A 16,765-nucleotide genomic window follows, 5' to 3' on the forward strand; every position below is an offset into this window, starting at 1 on the left:
GGAATTGTGAGATGTCCTTCACATAAAATGGGGATAAATAATGACTAGTTATAAAACAGCCATATAACAGAATTAAAAATTAGCACTTACATCTCCTTGCCAGCTCTCAGTCACTCACACACCTATTTTGGTTGGCTCACATCCAGCTCTGTGGTCACGGACTTTGAGGAGAATGAACCAGATCTGTCTAGGTCAGTGTGTTTATCAGAGGAATCAGACAGTGAGTGTGAGGGAGAGTTAGGGTCTGGGAACCCTCCAGAGGCTGCAGACCCCCCCCAGCTGTGGTAACATCAGAGTCAGATGAGGAGGGGAATATTGTGGACCCCATAATAGACATGAGAATAATAAGAATGCAAGGGAGACAAGAGTATTTCCAGCAATATAGATCTAGGTGTAGCTTGTCATCACAGCTAATATAAAAGGGGAGGAAAATGGGAAGTTCATTGCAGAAGTCCAACGTTCCTTTATGGAGAGAGAGAACTAGTAGCTGAAGTGTTTTCTCCCTTTACATCTTTCTGCAACCCTGCAAACCTAGCCCTGAAAGACATTTGTGAGTCCCTGTCGATGCTGAGAATTAATGACTTGAATTAATGACTTTCTTTTGGACACTTATTATCAGTTGTGCTGATAACGCTTAACTTTTGGCAGGCGAACTGACATTCCTCTGATTTCACTACTGTTTTCAGCATGCTGCTTTGTAAATAGACTACTATATATAGTGATTTGGTTTCCGAGTCTGCATTGGGGCTTAATTACTGCCAATTAACTGGGCTGGACAGAATACTCACCCACACATACCCTAAACACTCCTTGTTTAGACTCCTGCCTCTTTCCATTTAATGACCTATGTAGTCCTGGGTTTTACAATACCAACAGCTTAGACCTATATGCAGTTCCACAGTGCTTTATAACCCTATCTATTATAAAGTCAGCATATTGCCCCCAACAATCTGGGTCCTCATTTTAGTGACCACAGAAGGATGGAAGGCTGAGTCAACCTTGAGCCATTGAGAATCAAACTGCTGTTGGCAGTTGGCAGAATTAGGCTGCAAAACTGCATTCTAGCCACTGCACCACCATTGGTCAGTCAATGGTAACTGGGATTACACTGGTCCCTTATTTTTCGCAGGGGATGCATTCCAAGACCACCTGTAAAAAACAGATTTCCATGAAGTAGAGGAAAGATATTTTTTATATATTTAATGAGTATTTGGACTTATAAAACCCACCCTTTGCATTAAACAGTCTTTCTATAATGTTTCTCAGCTGGAATTACATGTGATATCCCACCAGTTTCTTTAATAGAGTACAGTAGTACTGTAGAAGAATGTTATGAATTTTTAATGGATTTAAAATTCACAATGGATTTAGTGGATTTAAGCCCACCAGTGAAGTAGTGAATGCACAAAAGATGAACTACGAAGTAGCGAGATACTACTGTACCAGGATTGTTATTACTAAGTGATTTGATCATATGATGACTTCATTGCTTAGTGACATAAAGTCTGGTCCCAACTGCAATCATAACTCAAAAACAACTTGAATATAAAACACAGAATCAGTTTGATTGCGAACCAATCTATATTGATTATATTGACATCAATATTTTTTTGTACTGTGATCACTGACTTTTCATTATCATTTCAGATAGATATCAGTTGATTAGCTTTATTTTATTTATTAGTTATGTTTGTATGCTGACCTAAGGACTCTGGGTGGCTAAAGAATTGATTATTCAATATGCTCAGTCTTTTATTTTTCTTGGTATTCATTACTTTTGCATCAGTGACATGGGTATATAGCTTGAATCCTGTCATCTATTATAACAATAATTTGACAAAATTGCCTAGCATTATTCCCATCTTACTGATTAGATTTTGAAACACATACTTTCAATCCATGTTTCCTTGCAAACATCTGGGCACTCACATTATGAATAAAAACTACTGTCTGATAACACTTTGCTGTAGAAATGAAAATGGAAAAGAGAATTAAACTTTATCAACTGGAGACTCATGAATTTTCATTGTTTTATGAATCAACACAAGCCTTTTGAATGCATGGCTATCTGAAAATTGTCTTGCTATATTAGAGATACCTATAATGGTTTTATGAGTTCCTGAACTGATTTCTCCTTGTATTTATAGCATATTTATTTCATAAAGCAAAGCAACTTTTTAGATAATCATGCTTTTCACATTAAACAGCCAGTTAATGATGTGTTCAAGCGGTAATTAGAAACAATGTTTTCCCCATTTTATTGTGAATACTTATATTACTCTGTATGTGACAGTTTGACAGATATTAAATAATTGATAATGGCTCTGCATTCTTTTTGTCTATTCCAGATAACAACTTTCAGACAATATGTTTCTATGCAACACATAGAACTATGTGTGAGGAATGGTAAGAAGAGCCATTCCACTTCCTGTGATGCTTTTTCTAATGTAATACTAAAGAGCTGATCCCACAAGCACAATTTCCTGTAGTGGGGTGTCTTCGTGTACCCATTATACTTCAGTGAGAGCTGGAAGTACAGGGGCTAGATATGTATACATAGAAGCAGATATCTGACATAATACTGGTAGTTCTCACTTATCAAATGCAATTGTGGTCAGCAAATAAGTGACTTGGTCGCAAATTAAAAAAACACATGATCATACATAACCATGGCAGTTCTGGTGTGGCCATCTTAATTGCACTCTGTTTGCCAAGTGTCTGAATCACAATCATGTGACCATAGGGCGACTACGATGGACCCCACTTCAAGATCCATTTATAAATGGTCCTCATTTAGCATTGTTCTAACATCAAATGGTCACTGAATTAAGCAAGGGCTATCTGTACTACAAGTTACAGAAAAGGAGTCTATACTGAAAATTCTGTGTTGAATTCTATACAAGGAACATATTGCCTGAAATCAATGTGTAGGTTACATTAATTATACAGGCAAGTCTATCCAGTCTAGCCTACAGCCTTGGTATTGCCAATCTCTTATTCAAATACTAATCAAGTTCTAGGTTTATTTTCCCCGATCAGTTGAAGTCAACTAGATTCTGCCACCTGGAATAAGTTTTTTTAAAAAAACACATTAAAAAATGTGTATTGCTACACATTTCAAAATATCCAAACTAGATATGTCTTTAGGGATAACACTTCAGCCAAAAGAAATGTCTGTCTGTCTGTCTATCTATTTATCTATATCTATTAATTCACTTTTTAACAGATGTGTATACAACTGTGTTTTCCATATTATAATATAATACCCTTTAATATAGTACACCATAGTTGTATTGTGGTTTCCACTTTTTCCTAATCTTAATGGAATTTATTCCCAATTCATGGATCAAAGGAAGGGAGCCCAAATCACATTGTGTCCAGCAGAAATCTGCTTTCCTGGACAGTGAATTGTGACCATCCTCCTTCTCAAACTCCAAAAATTAGTAGAATTATTTAAATGGGGTCCTTAATATTCTTTCTTTCTTTCTTTCTTTCTTTTTTTCTTTTTTCTTTCTTTCTTTCCTCCCTTCCTTCTTTCTTTCTTTCTTTCTCTTTGTTTCTTTTAACAAAGCATGACAGGGTACTTTGCTGCTTGGAATTCAGTCACCGAAAATATCTAAGAAAAACTGAAATGACAATTTGGTGCAAGATTTGAAGAAGAAAACCTGAGGAGAGGAAAAAAAATCCACTCTGCAACAATTATATTGTGAGGCATGTACCTTTTAGGTCACAGCCAAACTATTTGTGCCTGAAAAGATTTTAAAGATGAAAATAGATTGTTCATTTATTTATACAGGCCTCTCTTTCCTTCATAAAAATGAATGGGGACAGCACTGTGTAAAAGTGCAGTAAAGGAAAGGCATCTCTGCTAAAATATATAGATTTGTTTAATTTTCAGTACAAGCAGTGACCCCCTCAACATCAGAAATGGTAATCTTAAAGAAATAGCAAAGGGAATTTTATTTTTGCTATCAGTCAAGCTACCCCTCAGGCCTTTAAATTCCTTCAAAATACACTTCCCAAACCAAGATAAAGCATCAACAAGCTCTTCCTTTCTTTGCTGTGATTTATCATTTTATGCTTTGTATTGTTTTATGTGGCCTATTCCTTTTATTTTGGATTTTGGTGTTTTTTTTCCTTTTTTCTTTTGCTAAATATTAACGCTCTGGTACAGACTTAGCAGATGATTAATCTTAAAGGTCTATTCACCAAGAAAGAAATATGTAATGAGTGCTTGTTTGGTCAGGAGGTATCAGGGGTGGGCTACTGCCCGGAGGGCGGTGATGCAGCGGGGTAACAAAAATTGAGTTCCACCCCAGAGCACCCAATTTGCACTGAAAATGTTGAAAGAAAATGCAGGGCATCCTGCACATGGTAGTAAAGATTTTGGTACCCTTCACTGGGAGGTATACTGGCCGAATTCAAGCAAGGTGGGACAGTTGCTGCTTTACTCATATTAGATTAACATGACAATGTTGTACAGGCAGAAGCAGCAGCAGGTATTTGTGTGACGTCAAAGGAGAAGGGAAAGTACGTTGCATCTAAGATATCTGTTAACTAGATTGCCTGGATGAATAATTCATGAATAACCTTCTTGGGCAACTATGGGCGTAGCTCCTTGCTGAACAAGGTGAAGGTACTTTATAGTGTTGTTTTGAGGGTAAGAGTTGAAGCAGTTTGTGTTCAGGATGTGTGGTTTCTGTAAATATTTTCACAGCCCTCTTTTTGACTCGTGCAGTTTACATTTCCTCAATGGAAGGCAGGTTGGAAGCAATAATTTTTTCTGCACTTCTAAATATTCATGTACAATTTGTACATTTGTAAAATTTGTGGAAATGTGTAAATCTGGAAATTCCATTATTTTGATGGCATCTTTTTAAAAGTAGGCCATCCCACTACCTTTTATAGGCCGTCTTTTTTCCAGATATCGAGAAAATTGATCATGGCATTTGTATTTTGAACTATCAGCATTGTGTCATAAAAAGCAAACAGCTTGAAAGATGAATCATATACAGTTTTTCTGTCATAACTATTGATTATCTCTCAACCTATAAAGAGCATGTAAAGTTAAAAAGTACTTAAAGATTTATTGCCTGTATTGATCTGTCTTTTCTTTTGTGATGAAAGCAAACATAAATCATACTTCCATGAAGTAATAGTATAAACATGGCTGCTTAAAGAAATTAATAAAAGCAATCTAAATGCTCACTTAGATTCTTGATTTAACCAGAGTGTATCCTCTTGACTTCCCATAGTCATGCATAAATATGAATAAATATAAGTTTTTATGCAAATACATTTGCAAGTAATTTTATACTGATAGTGAAAAAACATTTAAGCATTTTCATCCAAACCATGATGATACAAGGTTGGGTATGTGATTGACAGAGAAGATGGGTGGGCCTTTGTTGCTCTATCTTGACTTTTTTCATCACCCTGCATATAAAGACATTGAGGCCTTTTGTGTTTATTACTTTATCTATTCATACAATGTCAGAATTCTAATTGTATAGATAAGATTAACTATAAGGAGATGTTAAAATGATGATTGCCCAGAATTTTGACAATTACAGTGGGGGAAAACTGTATTTAGTCAGAAAGCAATTGTGCAAATTCTCCCACTTAAAAAAATGAGAGAGGTCTGTAATTGACATCATAGGTAGACCTTAACTATGAGGGACAACATGAGAAAACACATCCAGAAAATCACATTGTCTGATTTTTAATGAATTTATTTGCAAATTATGGTGGAAAATAAGTATTTGGTGACCTACAAACAAACAAGATTTCTGGGTCTCACAGACCTGTAACCTCTTCTGAACATAAGAGGCTCCTCTATCTTCCATTCATTACCTGTAGTAATGGCACCTGTTTGAACTTGTTATCAATATAAAAGACACCTAAGCACAACCTCAAACAGTCACACTCCAAACTCCACTATAGTGAAGACCAAGAGCTGTTGCAGACACTAGAAACAAAATTGTAGCCCTGCACCAGACTGGGAAGAATGAATCTGCAATAGGCAAGCAGCTTGGTGTGAAGAAATCAACTATGGGAGCAATAATTAGAAAACAGAAGACATACAAAACCATTGACAATCTCTCTCAATCTGGGGCTCCACGCAGGATCTTACCCCGTGGGGTCAAAATGATTCCAAGAATGGTGAGCAAAAATCCCAGAAGCACACATTCATTAGTGAATGACCTGCAGAGAGCTGGGGCAATGTAACAAAGGCTACCATCAATAACACACTACACCGCCAGGGACTCAGATCCTGCAGTGCCAGATGTGTCCCCCTGCTTAAGTCAGTAGATGTCCAGTCCCGTCTGAAATTTTCTAGAGAGCATTGGATGATCCAGAAGAGTATTGGGAGAATGATATATGGTCAGATGAAACCAAAGTAGAACTGTTTGGTAGAAACACAACATCGTCATGTTTGCAGGAGAAAGAATGCTGAGTTGCATCCAAAGAACACCATACCTATTGTGAAACATGGGGGTGGCAACATCATGCTTTGGGGTTGTTTCTCTGCAAAGGGACAGGACGACTGATTCATGTACATGAAAGAATAAATGGGGTCAAATATCATGAGATTTTGAGTGCAAATCTCCTTCCATCAGCAAGGGCACTGAAGATGAAATGTGGCTGGGTCTTTCAGCATGACAACGATACCAAGCACACCACCAGGACAATAAAGGAGTGGCTTCATAAGAAGCATTTCAAGGTCCTGGAGTGGCCTAGCCATTCTCCAGATCTCAACCCTATAGAAAACCTTTGGAGGGAGTTGAAAGTCCGTGTTGCCCAGTGACAGCCCCAAAACATCATTGCTCTTGAGGAGATCTGCATGGAGGAATGGGCCAACATACCAGCAACAGTGTGTGGCAACCTTATGAAGACTTACAGAAAATGTTTGACTGCTGTCATTGCGAACAAAGGATATATAACAAAGTATTGAGATGAACTTTTGTTATTGACCAAGTACATATTTTCCACCAAAATTTGCAAATTAAATCATTAAAAATCAGACAATGTGATTTTCTGGATGTATTTTCTCCTGTTGTCTCTCATAGTTGAGGTCTACCTATGATGTCAATTACAGGCCTCTCTCATCTTTTTAAGTGGGAGAACTTGGACAATTGGTGTCTGAATAAATACTTCCCCCCCCCACACACACACACTATATATATATATATATATATATATATATATATATATATATATATATATATATATATATATATATATATATATATAAAGTCCAATTTTGAGATAGTAAGTTAAGACTTCAATAATGGTGACAAACAGGTTTCGTTTTATTAGCTGATACAGTCTTCAATAAGAAACCTCTTTCTTCTGATCCTCAAGCTACTCATTAAATAGGGCTGTGTGATACTTTGTGTGGATTTTTTTTTCAAACATGAAAGGATCCTGGAACAATCTATATCTGAGTGAGAAGCTTAGAATAGCAACTGATAATGTCTCTTTCTCCTCAGCGCTCACCAGCACAAAATTGGCCAATGCAGATTGCTATTTCATGTTGTATGCCACGTGTTCTGGTTTCTGGTAGAACTTTAGCTGTTACAAATAACTCTTACTAAATGCAGTATTTCATAAACAAAGAAACTCCATCTTTATTCTCGTCCCTTCCGTGTTCAAAATACAGTTCATACTAGCAAATTCCTCTTTCTCCCGTTATCTTTCTTAATTGCATTCCTCATACATTCCTCCCAGCCTCCTTCATTTAACAAGTTTTATGTACTCACAGCATGATTCAAAAACAGCAGAAATGACTGTAAAATAACACAGAATGCATTTGCTTGCTTGGGAGCTGAACGAAAAAAACCTTTCATTTTAGCCCTACAACATTGAAACTCCACCCTTCTTCTCCACTGACCCCCTGACGTACCAAATACATCACTCCAAACACCTGTTCCTTACGTTTTAGGATTTAGGATTGACCCAGTGAACATCTGATTCTTCCTCGCTAGATTCTGGACTCATAGCAACATCCTGTTCAACTACCTGTAACACTGGGGCCGCCACAAATTCATAAACACTATCTGTATCCAAGTCCTCAAGTTCTTCATCATCCTCCAACTGACCAGGAGTATGTACAACACCATGTAGAGTCCCTAGGGAGTTGGGCAGCATACAAATTGTATTAAGAACATAAGAACTTAAGAAGAGCCATGCTGAATCAGCCCAAAGCCCATCGAGTCCAGCATTCTGTGTCAGATATTTATTTTATTTTAATTTAATTTTATTTATTTTTATTTGTCAAACAAGTATAGTATTATAGTACATATTAACATAACATAACATAAGTAGAATGAAGTAATAGAAAGGATAATAAAACAGTAGGACAGGGACATTAGGCACATAAATGCACTTATGCATGCCCCTTACAGACCTCTTAGAAAAGGGGAGAGGTCAATTTTAGATAATCTAAGGTTGAAAATTTTGGGATTGGGGAAAGCAATAACAAATAGAGGCCCAGCAATTGTAAATGGAGATCTTGAGCAGAAAGAGAAGGCAAAACCCTCTCTTTCCCTTGACTCAAATAAATGATACCCAAGGAAATCCTGCCCACCTCAACCAACATAGAGGCACCACCGATACACTTGGCATCCATGAATCTGTCTAATCCTGCCTTGAAGCTAGAAGACCTCTTCTGGAAGTGAATTCCATAAACCAATGACCCTCTGGGTGAAGAACTATTTCCTTTTATTTGTCCTTTCTTACCTATGAGCTATAGGGAATGCCCCCTCATCCTAGCATTGTGTAATAAAGAAAAGAATTTTTCTTTATCCACCTTTTATATCCCATGCATGATTTTATATATTTCGATCAAGTCACCTCTTAAATGCCGTCTTTCAAGGCTGAAGAGACCAAGGCATTGCAACCTGGTTTCATAAGGGAGGTGCTCTATTTCCTTTATCATTCTTGTTGCTCTTCTTTTGTGCCTTAATTGATTTATTAATTTTTTAATTAATCAATCTATTAAATAAATAAATGTTGGGTAAAATGTCTAAAGGGAAAACTATCAGAAAGACATGGAAATTGTGACTTTCTATCCAATATTGAGTTGAAAAGAAAATACTCCTGCTTGTGAGGATGATGCAATGGGGTAGGGTTTTTTTCTCCTGATGGGTAAATATTATAGGAGTAAACAATTAAGAAACCTATGTTCAGAAATAGCCCAAATCCCATTTGGATATGTCACATAAAAATGATGGATGCCTCCATAGCACACATTGATCCTAGGTGATATATATTGCAGAAGAGACGGAGTAACGACTCGGACACAAGAGCTGGATTTAAACTTGGGTCATTTTTATTATAATAAATTTGCATAATTTATTAATTAAATTAGCATGAATTAGCATAAATTTGCATAATCAACATACTTAACTATGACCCGGAACCAAATGGACCTGCAGGGTCAAACAAATACTTCCGGGGCGGAAATGACGTAAAAGGTCAACATTCCTGGGCAACTATGGGCGTAATCGATGCTGGTCCAGGTGAGGGACCTCTCCCTCACCTGAGACCCTGCCATACACTCGCATGAGGGGGGTCCCGCCGGCTCACCCCTACCCTGGGACTTCAATAGCGGGACCCAAAGACAGGTTCCCCCCAAGTGCGCAGGTAGCACCCACCATGGGCTTGGAGAGAACCTGTCAATCATCCCCAAAGATGCCCAAGGGAGAACGCGCAGTTGCTGAAACCACCCAGATTTCCGCCCCTAACCTGCCTACCCAATGACCAGAGGTAAGCCAATTAACCTAATTAAATGCAAACACCCCCTAACCGCACATCCATCTCCCCAGTGTGGAATGGGCGAAAAAACAGCCTGGCCTAATGGGCGAAGCTGCAAAAAATTCCCATTCGGCCCCCGAAGGCGACCCCTAGGCACACTGCAAAATAGGGAAGGGCGGGTGGGTGTCTGCTCAGGCAACCAGGTCCGGGCGAAAAGGCTGTTTCCCGGCCTGCTGCCCCTTAAATAGGGCCAGCAGGCCCCGCCCAGACCTGACGTCATGCCCAGCCACGTGGGCAGGGCATTCCCGGCCGAAATCTCGTCTCGCGAGATTTCGGCCGAAAACAAGATGGCGGCCGCCATCTGAAGGGTCCGAGTCTGCCCGGCCCTTCAGCAACATCGCCGTGGGGCCGGTGAGTCAGCCGGCGTTATTGCAGAAGAGACGGAGTAACGACTCGGACACAAGAGCTGGATTTAAACTTGGGTCATTTTTATTATAATAAATTTGCATAATTTATTAATTAAATTAGCATGAATTAGCATAAATTTGCATAATCAACATACTTAACTATGACCCGGAACCAAATGGACCTGCAGGGTCAAACAAATACTTCCGGGGCGGAAATGACATAAAAGGTCAACATTCCTGGGCAACTATGGGCGTAATCGATGCTGGTCCAGGTGAGGGACCTCTCCCTCACCTGAGACCCTGCCATACACTCGCATGAGGGGGGTCCCGCCGGCTCACCCCTACCCTGGGACTTCAATAGCGGGACCCAAAGACAGGTTCCCCCCAAGTGCGCAGGTAGCACCCACCATGGTCTTGGAGAGAACCTGTCAATCATCCCCAAAGATGCCCAAGGGAGAACGCGCAGTTGCTGAAACCACCCAGATTTCCGCCCCTAACCTGCCACGGAGCGGGGGTCAGATCTCTATCTTGGCCCCCCGACTCCCCCCTCTATCTGCGCCAGCTCACGCAGAGACCTCTGCAGGTCCTGTAAGAAAATGGCGTTCCCCTGTTCTGACAGGTGAACGCCATCGGCCCGGTAAAGCCACGGCCGATCTACAGTGATGAGGGGATGGGCAACTACAATCCCCCCTAATTCTTTGACAGTCTTTCCCACGGCCTTATTCACCCTACGTCTAACCCGGTGGATGGCCCTAAGGGAAATGGCGTCCCTCCAAACGATCCGTGGGAGGATCTCTGACCACACCACTTGCGTGGTGGGCCATACCGTGCGAAGCCGCCGCAGGTCTTCGCGCGCCTGGACGATCAACGGTAGACCGCCAAGCAGGCATAGGTCATTGCCACCGAGGTGCAAGACCAGCCATCTGGGTGCGGCTATGGGCTGCCGACCACCCAGTCCCATCTGGGCGCGACCCTGGGTAGCCGCCCGCCCAGCAGCGCCGGGTACCGCCCTGAGATGCTGCGTACCCAGCAGCGTCGGTAGGAGGCCCTCCCACCGCATACCCCTCCGGCCCATCCAAACAACATTGACCCACCGTCCCAACGACAGCTGGGTCCCGATGGCACTTCTGGCTGCTGAGCGGCCGGCCCAGAAGACCATGCTGTGGCCACACAGCAGCGCCGTCGGTTTCTGCCTGGACTGGGAACCTGGAAGAGGACACACACAGAGAGGTTACCTAGCCTAAACCCTGCCCCGGATCCTCAGCGGGCCTGACATAACCCAAATATCCCGCTGACCGCCAGCGGCCGATCTCCTGAATCCGTTGGGCCGGGAGACCGGAAAGTGCCGCGCTAGTGGCGGCGCCGATACGGAACGAATGCGTTCCATAGCCGGCGGGATCCATGCCTACCTGAGACATAGCCTTAGACACTATCGCCCAGAATTGATACCGGGTCAGGGGGGAACCATCCTGGTGTATAAAAAGGTACCCACGCCCTGACCCACGCAAAACACAAAATTGCTGCAAAGCAGCCACCGGGCAAACAGACTTATCGGTGGCTGCACTAAGTTCAAGTCTAACCCCTCTGTGTAACTGATCTGTCTTGGAGTGTCTCACCAAAAGAGAGACACCCCCCTGTCTAAAGGACAGATCAGCGAGCTGGAAAGCGCGGAGCGACAAGTCAGACTGCGAGGAGGCCATTGCCTCGCTGACCCTGAGGGCCCCGAAAAACATAACGCAAGTCGCTGCCCTGAACAGCCGAGCCTCGTAAGGAGAGGCGCACAGACTGCCAAATGTCTGATTAATCAGAGACAGCTGCTGAACCGTCAGGGCCCGACGAGCGTCAGCGGGAAACCCCTGTCGCTCCCTCACCCAACCTTCCAGCATCCTCCGGATGCGAAAATCACCCGTAAAATCACCAAACCCCCCCGCCTTGGACAGAAAGGCGAGGCCGGCTAACCTAGCCCTGATAGTCCTCACTGAAAGGCCACGCCCCTTCAGCAGGACACAGAATTCAGCTAGGTGCTCAACCGGGGCAGGCCAGCAATGGGGGTAACCCTTACCCAGCCTGAAATCCCCAAACTCCTTACCTGCACGCTGATAAGCTCGCAGGGTACTAGGAGCTACCGATAAGGCGATCGCCCTGGAGGCCTCGTCTCTCCAGCTCTCGAGAGCCCGCCCAGGCTCCACAGGTGGGCTGGAAACACCTCCGGCGACTCTCGGGCCCACGGGGCCAGGGTCCGAAACCTGGACAACTGACCACGGGACAAGGCGTCAGCCACCCCGTTATCTAAACCAGGGACGTGCCTAGCCAAAAACAAGGCGTTCAAAGACAAGAACCTGTGCACAAAATGGCGGACAAGCCGCATCACCCTGTCACTCTTAGAGGACAGGGCGTTCACAACATGGACAACCGCTAGATTGTCACACCAAAAATGCACAGTCTTATCCCTGAACTGCTCCCCCCAGAGCTCTAAGGCCACTATTAAGGGGAAAAGCTCCAAAAAGGTTAAGTCCTTAACCAATGAACAGGCACTCCATTCCGGAGGCCATGCCGACCAGCACCACTGGTCACCTAACACTACCCCAAAACCGCAAGTCGCTGCGGCGTCGGAACACAGCTGCAGCTCCGCTTCCAAAAGAAGCTCCTGCCGCCAAAACGACAACCCGTTAAAACGTTCCAAAAACTCCCGCCACACGCAGAGGTCAGCCCTGACCCCTGCACATAAGCGGGTACGATGGTGGGGCAAACTCAGCCCCTTCATCGCATCATACAACCGGCGAGAAAAAGCCCTACCAGGCACCACCACCCGACAGGCAAAATTAAGAATCCCAGCCAACTCCTGGAGCTGCCGAAGAGTAACCTTCCTGCAGCCCAGGACCGCCTCAAGCTTGGACCTGATCTTAATCAACTTATCCAGGGGCAATCTGGAAGATTGCTCCACTGAATCCAATTCAATACCCAGGAAGGTAATCCTGGTGGCAGGGCCTTCGGTCTTCTCGGAGGCTAAAGGCACCCCCAATTGAGCACAAAGGGCTTCGAAGTCCCGCATCAAAGCAAAGCATTGCTCCGATTGCGCAGGCCCGGCCATCAAGAAATCATCAAGGTAATGAACGACAGACCCCAGGCCACTCCGCCTCCTGAGCACCCACTCGAGGAAGGTACTAAAGCTCTCAAAGAGGGAGCAGGAAATAGAGCAGCCCATCGGCAATGCCCTATCCACGTAAAACCCACCTTCGAAATGGAAGCCCAGCAGCTCGAAGTCGCCTGGGTGAATGGGGAGGAGCCGAAATGCCGACTTAATGTCGCATTTACCCATAAGGGCTCCCACCCCACACTCCCTAACCATAGCCACGGCCGCATCAAAGGATGCGTACCGGACGGAACAAAGCTCGTCAGGAATGAAGTCATTCACTGACTCCCCTTTTGGAAAAGACAAATGGTGAATCAACCTAAATTCACCACTCGCCTTTTTGGGGACCACACCTAAGGGGGACACACGAAGATTCGGAAAGGGCGGCTCCGGGAAGGGCCCAAGGACCCTGCCCTCAGCCACCTCCTTTCGAATCTTAGCCCGTACAATGTCTTCATGTCCGACAACCGACCTGAGGTTGTCGGACATGAAGGCCCTCCTAATACCCACATAAGGGATCCTAAATCCCTCGGAGAAGCCCCTCAAGAGCAACTCGGCTCTCGGGCGAGGGTGGTAGTCGATCAACCAACCCTCAAGTACAGAAACATTAATTGGGCTGGGCCCCTTTTCCCCCAGCTGGTGGGGGAGGTTTTCCTGGACCCCCGCCCTTCTTCTCCGCCCCTTTCTTGGGGCGGGGACAGACTGAAGCTGCATGGGACCCCCCACAATTCCCGCAGGCATGCTTGTACTTACAAAAGGGACGAAAACACGCCCCTTTTGCAGCAAACTCATGACAAGCGGGCGAGGCCCCCTTGCCAGCCACACCAGGAGTCGCCTTGGCCGGCGAAGCCGCGCTGGGCTCCTCCTCCATAAAGTGCCCACTATCCGTGCGCTCACACCCTTCCTTCCCGGACATATGCGTGGCCCGGAACCACAGGTCCGGGACCACCATATCCCACGGCAAGTTGGGCTCCACAGACATCCTCATGCGGAAACCCTTATCATAATGGCGCCAGATGGTGCCCTTATATTCAAAATGGGCCCTGGCAATTAAGTCTATATACTTAAACATGGCAGAGGCCATAGCCGGCTGCCGTTGGATCACTACCGACCCATAGGTAAGAAAGGCATACAGCCAGGAGCTGAAGCATTTCGTTACCTTGGTCTTCTTCGTTTTCTCCCCCGGGACAATCTCTTTCTCCTGCTTGGGAACCTCGCGGTTCAAAAGCGAAAAAAGATCGACGTATTCGCCCCGCCAAATAGCCTCCTTGACCGACGGGTGAAGGTGGCATCCTAGAGGGGTGGACGGCAGCCCGCACGGTATGGCCCCCGCTTTAATACAAGCGAAGGGGTCCCATACCGAGTTGGCCGCCACACCAAAAACACCCGCCCCATGGGGGTAGGGGAAAACCGGGAGCGGGGGCATGACAGGAGGGACCGGAGGAACCCACCCCCCTGCCCCTGGCACCGCTGGTGTCCCCGCAGGACCCGTCCCAGACAACGGAGCAGCGCTGGCCGCCGGCGGCCCCGGAGGAGGAACCGGCGGAGCCCACACCTGCCCGCAGGTGCCCGCGGGGGACCCCAAAAAGCTGGACCCACTCCCGACCCCCGCCGGGGGAAAACCCGGGGCGGGGGGAGGAAGAAAAGACAGAGATGTAGTGTGTGGTGCAGCCTCACCTGCCCCGTATGGGGTTGAAGACATCCACGGGGGGCTCAATGGTGTGGGGCCCGGGAAAGCCGCCATCGGCCCTGCAGGGGCCTGCCGACCGAACGGAGCCGGCTGCCCAGCCTGGGCCGCCGCCGGATCTCTCCCCAACGCCGCAGGCACTTGATCGCTGGACACTCCGGGGACCGCACCGCTCCTCCACTGCTCGAGCTCATCGAGCCTCTCCAACACCCTGGCCCAAGACAGAGCAGGAGAAAAATCAGGTTGAGGGGCAGGAGGCAACGAGACCACCCCCCCCTGTTCAGGGACCACCCCAGCAGTCCCCTCCCTGCTGGCCCGGGCCCGGGCAGAAGGCCTAAGGGCCCTCCTGGGGCGCGCTGCTGGCGGAGCCATAGGAGCAGTGGCAGGCCTCTTCTTAGGAGCCATCACACTTTCCCCTTAGGCAAGCAATAAGCCACTAAAAACCACCTAGGCCGAAACCCACAGCACAAATGGCAGGCCCAACTCCCCCCACAGGGCCCTACCTAGGGCCTGGGAGCCCCTGCTACCCCTATTAACCCCTGTATTGGGTATAACAGTACAATTAGCTATATATATTGCCACAGTATTTATGAGTAATGTATTATTATGATGACAAACCTCCCTGCACAGGCAGGCCTTAGAGGCCTGCACTCCAGGAACACCCCCCGCCCAAGACCGGGGGCCCCAAACCCAACACCCCCACCGCGCCCTCCTCCCAGCCGGGAGGAGGTTACCAGTCCCCCTCGGGCCCGAGGGGGATCGCTGCAAACAGCTCCGGTGAAAGGAGTGAGGCCTCAACGACGTCCTGAAGCAAGAGAAGTATTAGCAAAGCACTTTTCGCCCCCTCGGTAGGCCACAAAATGGCGGCCGCAACACGAGGGAGACACAAAATGGCGGCCGAGCAGCACCAAACAAGTGTCTGCTCAGGCAACCAGGTCCGGGCGAAAAGGCTGTTTCCCGGCCTGCTGCCCCTTAAATAGGGCCAGCAGGCCCCGCCCAGACCTGACGTCATGCCCAGCCACGTGGGCAGGGCATTCCCGGCCGAAATCTCGTCTCGCGAGATTTCGGCCGAAAACAAGATGGCGGCCGCCATCTGAAGGGTCCGAGTCTGCCCGGCCCTTCAGCAACATCGCCGTGGGGCCGGTGAGTCAGCCAGCGTTAATACCACAGAGCATCATTTTCATCATCATGATACATTTCTTCATGTAAAAAGTACCTATAATAAACTTGATGTGGTTATTTCCAAGAGCAAAGCCATGCATTTTAAAGGTTGGTTTTCAGATTGATAGGGATTCAGATGATTATTATCTAAACAATTTCCAACAGCAGATATGCATGCCCTTCTAATAAAAAAAATAAACTTCTTAGTCATTATATCATAAGGCTATGGGGGAAAAGGAATCAGAAAGATTCCACTTTAACATACAGAGATATATTTTAGTTTTAAAGGGAAAGTGATTCGTTTGCTGGGTTTCTTGCAGCATTCTTACTTTTATCTTTATAAATTAGCTATTAAGATGCATGCTTTGAAATATATTCACTTCAGTTCAGGCAGCTAGTTATGACTTGACATTAACTTGCTTCAATTCCATACCTCTTCAATTCAGCTTATACATATACATATACATATACATATACGTGTGTGTGTGTGTGTGTGTGTGTGTGTGTGTTGTTGGACACTTGTGATTTTATTTAAGATTGAAAACAATGCGTTCAGACCAATGTGAAATGCCAGAAACAATTTTGTTGAACTGATAGTAAAACAGTTAATGAAAAAGG

The sequence above is a fragment of the Erythrolamprus reginae genome, chromosome 3 (assembly GCF_031021105.1).
Source record: "Erythrolamprus reginae isolate rEryReg1 chromosome 3, rEryReg1.hap1, whole genome shotgun sequence".
NCBI classification, from domain to species: Eukaryota; Metazoa; Chordata; class Lepidosauria; order Squamata; family Dipsadidae; genus Erythrolamprus; species Erythrolamprus reginae.